The following is a 15,152-nucleotide window of genomic DNA, read 5'->3' as shown; positions in this document are numbered from 1 at the left end:
TGTAAACACATTTACATTTTCTCTTCTCTTACATTTAGAGGGTAAGTTGTGAGTCATCTTCTTTTCTCAGGCTGGTAATTGAATCTCTGGTATCTTGACCTCCTCTAAACTTATTAAACCTCTGGCCAGAAGTACATGTATTTAAAGCTATTTGGTAATATAAATAAATTGGTATTGCTTTTCTGGATAGCACTCTGATAGAAGGTATTAAACTTTTACATGGATATAATTTTCAGGCCAGTAATTCCCTTTCTAGGAACTTATCCTAAGGAATCAAATGTACAAAGATAGCTATGAGAGAGTGGGCGTTGTATTACTGTTTATAAGAGAAAAACATTGAAAATGGCTCAAGTATCTATCCATAGGATGCAGGCTAAAGAAATGGTGTATGTTCCTGCAATGGAACTCTTTTTTTTTTTATATAGAAGGATGCAAGAGACCTATACCTATTATTTATTTCATGTGGGAAAATGCATGTGATAATACTTTTAAGTGGGAAGGGATGCAAAAAGATAGGTTACTGTCATGTGTGTAGTAATGGTCTCATTTATGTAAAAATATCTTCTGTATATCACTATAGTCAGCGAAGGTTTTCTTCATACTTTCAGCTGTAGTTTATATCTGAAGTTGAGATTAAGTGGGACACTTTGACTTTCTATACTTCTGTTTCACTTGAATTTTTAATACCATGTTTAATTATAACTAGTTTTATATCTCTTTTAATTATGCCTATTTTAAAGCCTTTTGCAGACCAATTTATTAACCGATTAGCTCCACCATGATTTTTCCTGGTGTTTTGCCAAGTTTTCTTCTCTGGCTTCTCAATCTTGCTACTGAGTGTAAAGAAATGAGTCACTGCAGAGTCTTCTGCCTTGTATTGTGGAGGCCCTCTGAAGAGATACTTTTGCATTTGTCTCTGTTTGAACACATGGCTTTGACCAGGTGTTACTTTGGTGCTTCAAGTTCTCATTCTACGTGTTTGCTCTTGACTGATTACACAAATCAAGTCCTTCATAGGTACATTGTGGGCTCCTTTCAGGGAAAGTTCTAGGTCTGTTTGTATCCTGCTGCTCTGAGTCCAGTCACATTGGGCTTTGAAATCAATCCTTCAACACATCATCTGTTCCAGCCACTGTGAGCTTCCTGTCTCCTCACTGCAGAGTTTTTTTGATACCTAGAGATTTTTTCCCTTGATTTCAATCTTGATCTTATATAAAATTTAAAGTATTAAACATAGTATTTAGTATTTTTCAGTAGCACTAGAACCTCAGTAGAGATTATACTGTATTCTTAATCTATCATGCTTTTATATATGTATATATATACATTAAATATACGTATATAAACATATAAATCTGCAGATCCATGGGAGAATTAATACTATATGTGAGATCATTTTCTTATTTAGGAATTATTCATTCTCACTCTGCTAAAAACTACAATAATTCCAGAAGAAAATAATCTCTGCCACTAGTTAGAATTTGTAAACTCCAATGCTTACAAACCAAAGAGAAACCAATAAGAGTATCTCTTTGTTAAGTTCTTTGTTAAGGAACTATTCAGTCTAGGTGGGAAAAAAATGTAATGGGAATAGGGCTCTACAAAAGCGATGTAGAAGTTGAAGTAGATTTAAATGCCACCAGCCCTTAGGGAGCCACACTGAGTATGCAGACCACACCAGCTGCTATGATTCCAAGCTCAAGATGCAAAACCTACATTTTCATGGCTATGCAAATGGGTTATATAAGACATGAGATTTTATAGGCATAAAATTTTATTTCCCGGGGAGGCCTGGAAGTTCTCCAAAGGCACAGCACCTTTTGCCCCTCCCCCATTGTCACTGGTAGGATTTGATGGGTGCTGTGAAATATGAGTAAAATTCAAATACCAAGCACTAAGGATGGAAAGGTCTTTTACTGACAAGGTTTAAGTTTCTTGGTCCAGGTATGGCATCAGAGATATTCAGGTATATTCAGCATCGATCTTTTAGACTCAGGGTTTATGTTGTGGAAATTGAGGATGGAGTAATAGGTTAGGGCTCAGCTGTATAGGACTTGAATGCTTGGGAGAAGAGCATGGATTTACTTTTTTTTTTTTTTTTTTGCTGGTCCTGGGGCTTGAACTCAGGGCCTGGGCACTGTCCCTGGGCCCCTTTGTGCTCAAGACTAGCATTCTGCCTCTTGAGCTATGGTGCTACTTTTGGCTTTTTCTAAGTAGTTTATCAGAGATAAGAGTCTCACAGACTTTTCTGTCCAGGTTGGCTTCAAACCATGATCCTCAGATCTCAGCCTCTTACAAGGCTAGTGTTTCAGGCATGACCCACCAGCGCCCAGCTTCATGGATTTACTTTCTACCAGCATTGTCCAATATGGTACCCACCTTTGGCTATTTAAACTTGTTAAAATTGTATAGTGAAATTTTTATTCCTATGAGCAAAATGCCTCCATTTTATCTATGTGATCATCACATATATATGAGCTACATCATTTGGACAGTATGGCTATGGATGGTGACAGTTATAGCAGGAAGTTTTGTTGGACATCACTGTTGTAATCTGAGAAACCACTGAAGTTTTTGGATGTAGAAGTAGGATGGAACACAAAATTGTGTTGGCATTTTCTGAACCTTGTCCTTGGGCTTGCTTAAGAGTAGATGTAAGGAAGCTGGGGGCCAGAGGTTCACACCTGTAATCCTAGCTACTCAGAAAGCTGAGATCTGAGGATAACAGTTCAATGCCAGCCCAGTCAGGAAAGTCCATGAGACTCTTATGTCCAGTTAACCAGAAAACCAGAAGTGACACTGTGTCTCAAGTGGTAGAGCACTTTCCTTGAGCTAAAGAGCTGAGGGACAGTGCCCAGGCCCAGAGTTCAGGCCCTAAGGCCAACAACAATAACAACAACGAAAAAAAAAATGAAAAAACACGAGGGGTATCTCTTTTTGAAAGTGATGTTCCTAAATACTCTGATGGTTGGAATTTGAGTTTCTATAGCAACTCTGGCTGTGGAATAACAGCAGTCAATCGATCAGCAGGCAGGATCTTGGCTATTCCTCAAGTTGGAATTCTGGGATGTGTCATCATAAGGAAAAGAAATGTGACACTGGGAAATTAGAGGCTTTATTTCTAGAGTTGATTTCCTAAGTGCTTGACAAGAACTTCTCTTTGCTGTAGTTTTATGCTTTTTATTAAAGGCTTCATAAAGCTTCTTTTTTTATGAAATATTTTCTCTGTTGTGACACTAATGCCGGGAAGCAGAGCTTTGTAAGTGGCCTTCATGTTTGCATTTCTGTCACATGCTGTTTATTTATAAAGTTTGCATCACCATCTTACAGCTGAGATGTTCTTACAGCTGAGATGTTCAAGAATTTAAATTAATTGCCAAAAATTAGTTTCTGGCAAGCAACTGGAAGAAGATGGGACTCAAGTCTAAGTCTAAGAGCTTTGGATTCAGAGCTTTGGATTCCCCTAACATTAAATGGGCAAGCTATTTATTCAAGAAGAAAATAAAATCTGTTACACAGAGAATCTGGCCAACTAGGCAAAAGAAGAAGTTAAAAGGATGCATCCATTCTCTACCCCTCAGAGAGAAACCCAGCAAATCTTGATTACTGTATTATGTAAGGGGGAAACAATGCCACCTTGAAAACAGTGAATGATTGCCTGCATTTGGCTTTGGGATGCATTGTGTGACTCTTGGGCAACAGATAGCCTTTTCTCATTAGTCTAATATTAGATTTAGTTTGTATTTCTTTGGCACAGAGTTAAAAGAGCTGGCCTGTAACTTGGTGCTAGAGGCAAGAGAAAGAAAAAGCCTGGTGTTTCGAATAAGCCACAGGCTACAGGCCACAAGCTTGGGGGTGGGTAAATGACAATTGACTCCAGGGACATTTGTTACAATGTAGGAGATTAAAACAGAAAGCTAAATAATTTAGACTTAGGTTAAAAGATGAAGAGTAGATTATACTTAACCTTGGTCAAATTACATGGCTCAGCTCCCTCTGAGAAGGGCTGGGACAGTTTGGGGGATAGAATGATCTCATTTTTGGCTATCTGTATTTTTTGGCTCAAGGAACAAGAGTGTCTCCAAATGAAGTCAACCCAATATGTCACCAATGATAGGGAAGGACTTAGTGCATGAGAAACAAAAATGACCACATATTATAAGAATTGTCATAGGCTCTGATCAAGAGAGACAAGCAAGAATGACTTCATGCTATGTGGGTTCAGGCCCCAGTATCTTTCCCTTGGCTACAGTCAGCTCACATTTGAAGAAGTAAGCATTTATGATTAACAAACAGCGCTCTAAAGAGCATAATAATAAATAGAGTACATTAAGCCATAGTTGCATGATATAATCAACAAAGAAGAAACTCCAGGGAGTATCTGACCATCTCATTTATCTTACTGGGTATGGGAGCTGAAACTTAGATTAAATTGCTTCTATATGAAGTTGGCAGTGGTTCCATTTACCCTGAAACACAGTTCCAGTATATGATCAATGTTTTCACTTTGATATGATTTTTTTAAAAAAATGGTTATGTGAAATAAGTACTTGTAGCCTTTTGGTTAATGGTACATTTCTGGTGGCCTAAGACTACAGTGTGTGCCATTTACGTTGCAGGATGAAAGTTAGTTTAGTATTCAGGAAAGATAGAATCTCAAGGAGTGGATGTATCAGAGGGCCCTATTCTAGTTCCATTGACAGTTTCCACGTAGCACAGATAAGCCTTAGGAGAAGAAGAATACTCAGTGTTTGAGTTTCAGAGATGACCTGCCAGTTTGTACTCTGTCTACGTGTTGTTCTTGTCCAGACAAAGATCCGAAGATCCACATCTAACCTTTTCCATCCTGGCAGCAGTTAAAAAAAAAGTGCTGAATTGGTTAAGATATTCCAGAATTGCAAGTATCTTTTAAGATATCTCAGAATTGCAAGTATCTACATGAAGACAAATGTTCAGTGCTTTTTTGAGAAAGACAGACAGAAGGAGAACTCATGGCATTATTGGGTAAATTTTGCAGGTAAATCCAACAAAAAAACCTGCGTCTCACCCAGGGATGTCCACCCAGCCAAGTGAAGAATTAGGAGCAGATAGTGGAGAGCCACATAGAGAAGGATGGGACCGTGCAAGTCAAACAGTGGAGGGTGCGGAGGGAAGCTGGGTTGGGTCTTTACTACATTTGTCGGAGGGGGCGCTGACACTAGTACCCTGTGTCTTCATAAATATACATCTTCTCTAAGCATATAGTTTATTCTCTCTCTCTCTCTCTCAACATGCATACCCTAATCTATCTGTAAAAAATGCAGATTGTTGGTAAGGTTTTAAAGTAATTCCTTATTTAGTTTTCCCCATAATATTCTTTTTTTTAATCCCCATAATATTCTACACCACCAAATTATGACTCCATGGACTTGGGTGACCATTTAGAGCCATTTAGAGTTTGCCAGCTTTTCCTGCAAAGGGACCTGCATGGTAGGCATCGATAGCCCATGTGATTTGGAGGAGACAGCTACAGTTTGTTGAGATACTAAATGGTAGGGCTGTGGTTTTAGAACTTCCCTACAGATCGTCACCTCCACTGTGCCTCAGAGTAGCTGATCAGAGGTGCTTAGCCTTAAGTACCGCATATGCAGCGGTACTGAGAATGGGGTAGGGGTAGCAGAAGTGATGGAAGGGGTGCTTTAAGCCACTTCAAACCCACATGCCATCACCTCTTTTCGTGTGTGTGTGTGTGTGTGTGTGTGTGTGTGTGTGTGTGTGTGTGTGTGTGTGTGTGTGTGTGTGTGTGTGTGTGTGTGTGTGTGTGTGTGTGTGTGTGTGTGTGTTGGTCCTAGGGCTTGAACTCAGGGCTTGGGAAGTATCCCGAAGCTTCTTTGGCTCAAAGCTAGCATGTTACCACTTGAGCTACTCCCAGCCTTTTCTGTATAGTTTATTGGAGATAAGAGTCTCACAGACTTTCCTGCCTGGGATGGCTTCAAGTCATGAGCCTCAGATCTCAACCTCCTGAGTAACTAGGATTACATGTGTGAGCCGGCAGCACCTGATGCTTCTATCAATGCAACATTCATACTTTATTATTCTATTTGGAGAAGTTTTGTCGAAAGTTGATAGTTGTAAAAACAAGGAACATTAGTACAAGAATGAATGAATTAGAATTGGCTTGATATCACTAATTCTTAGCAACAGAGAAAGATCTTACAATGATAACTGAAGTGGAAAAAATAGAGAATGTTATATTAAATATGCAAATGTGGAAAGGCATTTCTGTTGTTCATTCATTTTTTCCTCACTGAAATCTGTACCATGTTCCTCGCTGCTACCATGTGTGTCCCCCTCACCATCTTGTCTCCATAGAGTGTATCCGTACCTTTTGTAGCTTCCACTCCTCTCCTGCCCTCCTGTGATCCATTCCCCCATGCAGCAGACTAGAATTGGGAGATGCCACTTGCCTGCTTAGCATCATTAATGGTTTTTTATACTGCATCAAGTAAAAATATCCAGCTTTTTCATATGACTGACACGAAAATTTGAGTTCAGCTTGCATCCTTTCGGGCCCTCTTCTGGTTATCTAAAGATTATGGGGAGGGGCTGGGAAGGTGGCTCAGTGGTAGAGTGCTTTGCCTTGCATGCATGAGGCCCTGGGTTCGATTCCTTAGCACCACATAAGCAAAAAGAAAAAAGCCGGAAGTGGCGCTGTGGCTCAAGTGGTAGAACACTAGCCTTGAGCTGAAGAGCTGAGGGACAGTGCGCAGGCCCAGAGTTCAGGCCACACGACTGGACCCCCCCCCAAAAAAAAAAAAGATTATAGGGACACATCATTCCTCCCTTTATCTTTGCACATCTTGTTTCCTGTCTAGGTCCCACCTCAACAGGCATGCTCTGACCACCCTAATTATATTAGTCTCCAGGTATGCTCTCTCTCTTTCTTTCTCTCTCTCTCTCTCTCTCGCTCGCTCTTGCTCTCTCACTCTGATTTACTTGGTCTGATGTACTCTAGAAACAGCTTCTTTCTGCCTGAAATTGTATTTCTTTTCTGTCCCCCCAGCCCCGCCACTGGAATTCCAAAAGTACTACATTTATTTGTCTTGCTCACTAATGTCTGTTGTGACTGTCCAGCATATAATTAAGATTAATTTTTTTGAGGAATGAATAATGTAACACAGAAGTCTCTTGCCTCTGGGTTTTCCTATCTCTTTTGTTTTGTAGTTATTTTATTATCTGAAGCTTTTCCACAAGAAAGCAGAAGACAAATCTTGTGGGGTCCTACATCTGAGGGGATGTTTTTCTCCACTGGTGATGCAACCTCTTTGTTATCTACACTATCGGCAAGGGATGCTTCTAGAACCACTCATTGCCCTGAATCCTCAAAAAGTCTAGATTTTCCATCTTTCCAGGCAAAGCATGATTATAGGCTATGACAAGATCCCAATCTTCATCTAGTGTTTCCAGCTTTCACATCAGGGCCTATGATCTCTGCTATCTTCAGGGCTGGCCACCATTTCAGAGGCAGAAAAAAAGGCTCCCTGAGCACTACTCAGTCTTCAGTATAAGCATCAACTCACTCTCTTGGTTTCTGACCCATTTTCTAGATTTAGGTAAAACTTGAAAGAAATAGAAAACAACTTCTTCTCTTGGAATGATCAGGAATTCTGCCAAACTGCAAAATCAGACCAGAAGTTACCAAGCAGAACCTGCAGCTGGTTTCCAAGTGTTGCTTTCACAGTCTCTTTAGCTATATATCATCTTACCCATCTTGAGTTGCTTATAACCAACTACAATGGATTGGTTGGCTTCTACAACAAGGGGCCTTTATTTCTCACATTTCTATTGGCTAGGAAATCTAAGCTCAACATGCCAGCTGATCAGACCCAATGGAAGTCCCCCTGCTGGCTTGCAGATGGCTACCTTCTTGCTGTATCTGTATATAACAAACAGAGTGTCATTCAGGTCTCTTGACTCTTCTTATAAGAACATTATTCAGTGATACTCACTAGATACTATGTTGAAAATGACCTACACAACTTGTGGGGGAGTAGGGATAGGGAGGGAAAAAAAACTGGGAGAAAATGAGGGAAGAGGTGACACTGTTCAAAAAGAAATGTACTGAATACCTGACTTTTGTAACTGTAGCCCCTCTCTATCACCTTTACAATAAAAACTTTTAAAATAAAGAACATTACTCCCTCAATGATCTCACCTTACCCTGGTTGCCTCCCAAAGGCCTCACCTCTAAATGCCATCAATCGGTTTTAGGATTCTATATAGGAATTTTAGTGGGCACAAGCTTTCGGTCCTTGACATATACCAAATACACAGTTTAACTAAATGCCAAGTGTCTGAGTAAAATCATTATTTGGCTGAAGTTGAATATCATCATCAAAAAATGAATGTTTGAAATACAATAATAAATCTGAAATATTAATAAGAATACCTATTTATTACAACTTAATTAAAGTTGTGCCATGCAGATTTTTAACTATTGGCATTATCCAGCATTGATAATCATTTCTTGGAGGTGTCAGCTCCTGTGGATTTTTTTATTACACACTCATGATACTAAAAATCTTCTCTCTTCCGACCAAGGTCAGTGAGGGAGTAAAATGCATTTTTGTCAAGTTGTCATTATAGTAGTAATGCTAATAGGGAAGATCCTCCACCCCCCTCCCAATCATTAAGCTTTCTTCCTTTCCAATAATAACTGACCTAAATAAAGACTTCAAGGGCTCTGCTTGGCATACTGGTTGATGGTCATCATGCAGTTCATTGAGTCAGCTCCATAAAGTAAAGCTTTGGACTGTAGTCAAAGGTGCTTTTGAAAAATTTCCAGAACTACCAGTGGCTCACTCCTATAATCCTAGCTACTCAGGAAGCTGAGATCTGATGATCATGGTTTGAAGCCAGCCTGAGCAGGAAAGTCCTTGAGACTCTTATTTCCAATTATCTATCAAAAGCCAGAAATGGAGATGTGGCTCAAGTAAGTGGTAGAACACTAGCCTTGAGCAAAAAAAGCTCAGAAATGTCACTCGGGTTCTGAGTTCAAGCCTAAGGTCTGGCAGGAAAAAAAAATCTCAAAACCAAGCTTCATTTTACTTTTATCCTTTGTAGTTGTCCGCCTCTCCTCCCCGCCAGCAATGTTTTTAGAATTCCATTGTTAAACCTAATTCTCAATTTTCTCAATTTAACTATGAGATGATTCTTGTTAATGCCTGAGTCAGACCATGTCATTCCTCTGCTGATACACTCTCATTATCCAAATTAAAAGTCAAAGTCCTTACATTGTCCTTCCAGGTACTGTGTGATCTGTCTCCTGGCCAGTCACACCTGTTATCTGCTCTTGATTCAAAGCATGCACCTGTCCTCCTCAGAGCCTTTCCACTGGCAGCAACCTCTGCCTGGCAGACTCTTCCTTCACGATGCATAAGATGTATTCCTTCCTCTCCTTCAGATCTCAGTTCCAGAGGAACTGGATGAGGAGGTAATTCTACTCAATTTATAATCTGTTCCCCGATCCTCTGACTCATCCTGTTATCCACCCCCACACCTTTATCCATTTTTATATACAAAAGAATATTTAATTTACTAATTGATGGTGCCAACTGGACGAGTATAAAATGTGTTTACTCAGTAACAGATCCCCGGGTCTCACAATAATAGGGCTGTTGGTGATTAGGAGCCAATAGTGTTTTCAACTTTGCAGTCTATGACCTTCCCATAGAGAAACTGCTGTCATTCACCACTATTTGTGCTAATAATTGTTCACTTCTTTCCTTTCCTCTAGGTCTCCCTGAATGACTTCTTCTAAACAGTAGCCAGGGAGAAAAAGTGGCATGCTGTGGTAAAAGGCTGCAACAGCAAAACTCGGGACCCTAGAGATTCTGTGTCCTCCTTCTCTTTTGTGGAGTGCAGTGGCTATGTTTTGTTGTTAAGATGGCTAAGCTTAAATTCAAAGGACTTTGATCACCAGGTCACTCCATGGAGGACAGCTTTCCAGAAGCTGCCTTAGAATATACTTTTTATGGACAAGAAATACAGTGTCATCATTTCTTGGTTCTGAGGGATATTTAGCAATCTTAGCTTACCTACATTAACCCAGGTAGCATCTAGAAAGAATGTTACAGTGCCTAATCTTAGATGATAAGCACCTCTCAGGCATGCATCTTGCTGAACCTCAGGCTAAGGACAACTCCTAACAAAATAAATGAACTTTATGAATATCTATCACAACCTATGTCTTTTCAAAGATGTGGAGACTATCCGTGCTTTTTCTAACTCTGAACTACTGAACTAAAATGTAATGACCATTTGAAGACTCCAAAGCTTCTCTTCTAGAGCCCTGAGTGTCAGGACATTTGAAGGTATGCATTTTCCTAGTGCCCCATTTGGTCTTTATTGGTCATTGACAGCACTTAGCAGCTGCCTCCACCTCCCTCTGGTGCTATGATTTTCTTTCCTGTGGCTCTAGCTTTCTTTCCCATCTGCCGCTGATTGCTCGGGCCTTGCTACAGGTCTCAGTAGCTAGGCTTGAGAGTTAAAGATGAATGTTGTTGGGTATGTCATTCCTCTGTGTGTGTGTGTGTGTGTGTTTGTGTGTGTGTGTGTGTGTGTGTGTGTGTGTGTGCGCGCGTGTGCGCGCGCGCCTGTTAGGTAGGTTGAATAGGGGTTAATCTACTTACGTAATTACTGTGTTTTGAAGAGTCTGACCTATTTCTCCCTCCTGAATGCTAATCTGACCTGCTATTTACATATCAACTTTCTGAAACACAAGTGCTTCTCCTTGGATGACCCCCTCTCCTCTTGCACTTACTTGGCTAGTATTTATCGCCAACATCTGGAGTTTAGTTATTTACGGCCACGCTTATTGGTGCAGTTCTGTGAGTCATGGCAGGTTGTAGCCAATTCTGCCATTGTGTTCAGAGTGGCCCCCTCAGAGTCCTGAGCTTTTGCAGCCATTTCTTGGGAAGCAAAGACTCTGTGTTCATGAACTATCCCAGAGAAAAATAATGGTTACAATTTCAGTGGGCATTAAGAACCATCCAATGCAGTCTTCTTATTTTACTGATGAGATATTTGTAGGTAAAGAAGACAAATGGTCTGCAAAACTTTTTAAGTAGGTTACAGAGATGCAAGTAAGAGCTAGCTTTTTCCTCTTCATGTGCTATGCCGCACCGTGACTTTTCCTAATGGGTCTTTATTCAATACTTGATCCATAATGTTTCTGGGAAAAATACCTTCCTCATTCATAAGTTACTTCTTGGGTGTCCTTTTAAGTCAGGGAAACAGATGGGAAATTTGGGCTTGGTTTGGGTTAGTTTGGGGGTTTAAAGGCTTCTGAGCCTTCCTGCTGGAGTTCCCTACACAGGTATCAGTAGGTTAGGAGGGAACAGACCTATAACTTTCAGCTCTTGATTGAATGGCAATTGTTGGCTGAGAATGTTATGGGAAGGAGCTGGCTCCTCCCACTGTTGTTAAATATGGTTCCCAGGCCTTGCATATATTTTATTCTTTTCCAAATATATAGGTGATATTTGACACAATAGCTATAAGCTAGATGAAAATGAGTTAGTACTGGCAAAACCCTTCACCAAATTTATAAAGTGATCTTTTCACTCCTGAATTAATCTCTGCTAGTCTTTTTTTTTTTTTTTTTTTTTTACCACTTTTGTTTTTTGGCACTGTTTCTTAAAAATGAGATTGTGCATGTTTGTGTGTTCCTCTGTCATTAAAACACCACCATTATAACAGTGTCTCCTTTAAAAATAAAAATGCGGTCTTGAAGTATAATAGTCTCCAAGATTACCATGGGCTCTTTCTTCTTACTGTTCCCCTCCTGGACAGTCTCCGTGCAGATAGCAGCCAGACCTACTGTCCAGGCAAGCCTGGCTTCCCTCTGGGTCCTCCCCTGCATTTTTAATTGCTTCATGGGCAGTTGTGCGTGGCTGCTGTCCTGTCACAGGACAACAGCAAGGGAATACGGCAGAGAAAAGGCTGCATCTTCTCCTTAGGAATGCCCAAGTGTTTGATATAGAAATCAAGGAGAGAAAATCCAGTATATTCAATGGTAGTGAACCCTGTTTTATAATCACATAATTTTCAAGTTTTTTATTGTGAAAATACCATACAGAGGGGTTACAAGTACATGAGCAAGATAATGAGTACATTTCTTATCCAGCATTGTTGCCTCCTTTGTTTTCCCCCTCCCATCCCTGCCCTCCTATCTCCATGACTACACTCCCCCTCCCCCCACCAAAGTTGTAGTTTGTTTCTCGACATAGCATCTTGTACATGTCATTGTTGCAGTGGGTCCACCTGCATCCCTATTTAAGCAGAAAAGTTCAGATAAGATGATGTTAGGCGAAATGAACCCCAAGATAAGGACACAGTTGTTTTTTCTTTCTTGCTATTGTTTCTAATGTATTTATAAAGTGATTTTTTTGTTGCTTTGTATATCCTTCCCCCATGGTATAACCCCTGTTTTCACTGTATTTGATATTGGTATAATTTGGGGAGGGGAAGGGAAAAAACAAATTGTTTAAATAGGGAAATATTTCTTTATAGATACTCTGTAAGAATTATTGAAGCCGAGAGCCAGTGGCTCACACCTGTAATCATAGCTACTCAGGAGGCTGAGATCTGAGGATCCAGGTTCAAAGCCAGCCCCGGTGGGAAAGTCCGTGAAACACTTATCTCCAATAAACCACCAGGAAAACAGAAGTGGCGCTGTAGCTCAAGTGGTAGAGCGCTAGCCTTGAGCTGAAGAGCTGAAGGAGAGTGCTCAGGCCCAGAGTTCAAGCCCCATGACCAACAAAAAATAAAAAAATAAAATAAAAAGAATTGTTGATTAAATTTTTTTCTAAATCTTTGCCTTTTATTCTTGGTTACTGGATATTGGTATCTGTCTTCATGGACTGAGCAGAAATCTGTTGTTACATTTTATAGCTTTCTGAACAAAGTTTATTAATCACAGAGTCTTTTAAACCATAAACTTTAATGCCCTAATTTCTTTTACCCTATTCAAAAGTTGCAATTTAACAGTTGGCTCCTTTTAAGACAGTTTTAAGACAATAATAAAAGTTTAAGTTTTAGATACTTATAAGTGGTTTTAATTCCTCTTTAAAGTTGACCTGACAAGGACAAGGTAGATAAAGTTTAAAATATAGAGGTGCAGATGCTCTTTTCATTAAAAAAGTATTATTACCATAGCAAATTTATTTGCTATGCATTAGCAAAACTTTAAATTTTGGTAATATTGAAGCCAAAATGTCATTAATAATTACTCCACCAAATGTTTCCATCAAGTTTATTTTTCATTAGCGCTGTTTTTAACTTTGACTGCTATACAGATGTACTTACACACAGTTTTGGAAATTTAGCTGCAAGTTTTCAAATGTAAAAACTTGCATATCATTTTAGATTAAGAACAATGCAAGTTTGAAGAGATAATAAATATGACAAATACTGAAAAGTATGTTTTTGATACCTGATATTCCTCTGTAGTACCTTTGGCCTGTAATTGATAACTTTCTCCTAAAACAATGCTGTTTAATTAGTTATTATAACAAGGATAGACATAATTCAATCTTTCATGTGTTAGATTATAGTGTCTTGGTATTAATATTGAGGCTTTTATCATGTGACCTTTCATATACGTATTCATTGGTTATAGTAATAATTCAGATTTGAGCCCTAAAAATAATATGATGAATTTTCTTTCCTTGAATTCTTCTATTAGAAGAAATAAACAAGCCTTGTTTATCATTGCATATGCTTATGTTGCCAAGTCTGTCCCATGCTTCCTGTGAGCTGGTACCTATGGAAATCCAAGTTTTCATCTTTTAGTTTTCCATGTCCAAAGATTAGAAGAATTTCTCAGAGCCTAATGTCAGCTTCACAACATGGCTGTGTTAAATGCCACTGAATACATCCCTGTGGATGAGAGAGTGAGAGAGAGAATTTCAGAAGTCAGTCCTGCACTGAGAGTGATGTCAATAACTTATCTGTACATGAAATAAGTTAACTATATTGTGCCATATATACTACATAAATACATTGTACTGTATCCAAACCAAATGTGATTTTCCTCAACTTCTCCTTAGCTGAATTCCCCAAACGGTCTGTGGATGCTTCAGCATCCAAGATGTAGGATGACAGAGTGGAGTAGTGGCTGAGACAGTTATCTTAATGGACTATGGATATGATGTCTTGCTTTTGCAAATTTCACAAACTTTCCCAAATTAACTGACCATGTAAATCCATGGGGGTGGGGGGCTTTTTCTGACCTGGAGCAAAGGAAGCTTGGGTTCCCACAGCTTTATAGTATTGTTCCCTCTATTTAGCCTAAGTACACATCAGAATTCCCCAAAAGCATTAGATTTAGAAACTTAGATACCTTAACCCACAGTTTATGATGTGTTTGTAGTTTTACATGATCACATTTTGAGATTTTATTTTTAGCTTTCAACATGTTTCCTTTGGGGGAACTACCCTCCTTCCACAAGCACTTAATTTATTTTTAATTGAATAAAGTACAGGCACTAGGCCACTGGACCTTACCATATGAGTTGTCAAACTCTCACTCTCAGTAGAGAAGAGACAGACATGCTTTTGGTAACAGAAAACACTTGTAGAGCTATTAGCCCAGGCCAGACGCTGTTCCAAGTGCCTGTGGTCTATGTCACCATATATTGTTCTGGCAGAATTACATGGTAGATAAACTGAAAGCCCGCCTACTACAAATCTCAAGAAATTCTAGATAAAATATTACAAACATTCTAATACATGCATGGAAGAGCTTGCAAGGAAGTGAAGCAAATCACTGGCGCTAGAAAACACAGAGGGCACTGAAACCCAGGAATCTGAGTGTGAGACACAGCCTTGGGGTATCTTGCCAGAGGATAGAGTCTGTGTTAAATCTTCCTTCCTTGCTAGAGGTGGCCACATAAAATAAGAACCTGCTAAGTCTGTATTCTGTTGGAAATAGTAGTAGTGTAAAGAGTTTTCCCACTTGTTCAGGAACCCAAAAGGAATTTATCTGTCTTAATCTGAATTCTTGGTGGGGAAAAATGACCTAATCTTTTGGTCTACCTGTGGCCTTAGAGTAGGTTGCCTGAATCAAAATCCACTCTGAGTTCTATTCGGATATCAAGTAACTACACATA

The 15,152-nt window shown here is 39.5% G+C and overlaps 1 protein-coding gene across 5 annotated transcripts in view; it reads left to right on the top strand.

Annotated features, from left to right (window-relative positions):
- Samd12 (sterile alpha motif domain containing 12) overlaps window positions 1-15,152 on the top strand; it is a 401,118-nt gene that overhangs the window by 44,461 nt on the left and 341,505 nt on the right. The gene's annotated exons all lie outside the window — the stretch shown is intronic.

The sequence above is a fragment of the Dipodomys merriami genome, unplaced genomic scaffold (genome assembly GCF_024711535.1).
Source record: "Dipodomys merriami isolate MVZ:Mamm:240054 unplaced genomic scaffold, mDipMer1.0.p SCAF_4, whole genome shotgun sequence".
NCBI classification, from domain to species: Eukaryota; Metazoa; Chordata; class Mammalia; order Rodentia; family Heteromyidae; genus Dipodomys; species Dipodomys merriami.
Note: the sequence above shows the minus strand (reverse complement) of the source record. Positions and strands in the feature narration are given on the sequence as shown.